General features: G+C 44.6%; 1 long non-coding RNA gene across 1 annotated transcript; it reads right to left on the bottom strand.

Annotated features, from left to right (window-relative positions):
- LOC106098413 (uncharacterized) lies at nt 1-1,544 on the bottom strand. Its single transcript, XR_001224629.3, has 4 exons — nt 1,115-1,544; nt 953-1,040; nt 465-881; nt 1-333 (listed from the first exon to the last, which is right to left on the bottom strand). It is a non-coding gene; the product is annotated as an uncharacterized LOC106098413 (long non-coding RNA).

The raw sequence follows: 1,544 nt of genomic DNA, 5'->3' as shown, positions 1-1,544 counted from the left end.
TATATGTTTAAGAAAAATAGATAAAAAGGAATAAAAAAGAGGCCGCACAGATTCAAGGATGCACACTGAGGCAGGTTGGCTCCAATATTAAAACAGTTTTATTTATAGTAAAAATAAATAAAATATTTAGAAACCAAGATGTAGCATCATTGTTGACAGTGTCCTAAAGTGAAAATAAAACAATCATGGAACTTGGACTTACCAGCAGCCGTGGACCCAAAAGAAAATCACACAAAATGAAAATCACTGCAGCCCACCCGGTGCTGTACAAAAGAAAGTGTGAAAACGACCCAACACCTGAGGTCCCAGGGCCACTGGCACGTCCTTCGTCCACTGAAATAAAACACAGAAATATGTTAAAAGAATAAAAGGGACACTGAGCGTCAGGCTCGCTACAGATCATAAAAAAACTAAAATACACTTTAATAACTTTAATAAAAGAAACCACACACATGCACACACACCACACTGGAAGGCTTATGCCCCACGGGTCCACTCGTACTGGTAGTAGTTGTCCCAGCCTCAATCGCAAGCTGGTCTGGCTCCCCACAGGCTAAGACCAGCAACGGAGGCAATTTAAAATTCCTGGCAGGACACTCGGGCAAAGGATTGCTTCAGCCCGATCACAGAAGCGTGGGCACACGCAACAGTCCAGAGATAAAATAAAATAAAACCAGGCGAACCAGGAAATGGTAGGCCTATGTAATAAAACCAGTCTCACGAGAAGATAAAACAGAATAAAACAAAATAGACAAAACAAGACCAGACAAGACAGCAGGCTCCACCGAGGAGGAGCCCTCACAACAACGGCTAGGCAGGCGTCTTGATTCTTCAATCAAGGCTGTGCAAGTTGCCACGGAGGTGAAGGCAGCGATCAAACCCTAAAACAGATAAATGTAACCTTAGCCTCTGGTAGCTGTTAATGCTAATAAAAATAGTTTTAACGGCTTACCCCAGGACCGGAGGCGCTATACTCTCACTGGTGGGGGAATCACACAAGCACCTCTCTCCACAACGCCGGAATAAAACAAACTGCCGCGCTACAACAGGCCGCAAAAACTATTACTATACATTCTGATACGGAGAGGGAATCTGAGGTTAAGCAAGAGCATACCTGTGGCTGTCATATGATCTACTCTTGCCGATCAGTCTGTCGCAGAGTGCCAGCATTTACTGCTGCTTTGCGCTGAATGCATGGGAGGAATAGTCCAGAGAAGCACCGGCTTAGCTTTATACCTGATGCCAGCCTGCAATCAATATGCAGGTGGGTTCCCAATTGACCTAGTTGTGCAGTGAGAGCGAGCGCAGGAGAGAGCGAGAGCAGTAGAGCGAGCGAGCGAGAGAGAGAAAAGAAAGGCAAGTAGCCCATCCGGCTACACAAGCAGTCTTTCGGTTTCTGCTAAGTACTGTTTAGAATACCAGAATAGGGAGGGTGGTGTAGGTTTAAGTTTATTAGACTGATACATGTTTACCAATGAGACAGTGTACATCTGATAGGTTTGTAGCTTAAACCTATTCGCTGGAACGTTGAAGACAATGTAATT

The sequence above is a fragment of the Oreochromis niloticus genome, linkage group LG3 (genome assembly GCF_001858045.2).
Source record: "Oreochromis niloticus isolate F11D_XX linkage group LG3, O_niloticus_UMD_NMBU, whole genome shotgun sequence".
NCBI classification, from domain to species: domain Eukaryota; kingdom Metazoa; phylum Chordata; class Actinopteri; order Cichliformes; family Cichlidae; genus Oreochromis; species Oreochromis niloticus.
The sequence above is the reverse complement of the archived record's forward strand: the minus strand, read 5'-3'. Positions and strand labels throughout refer to the sequence as shown.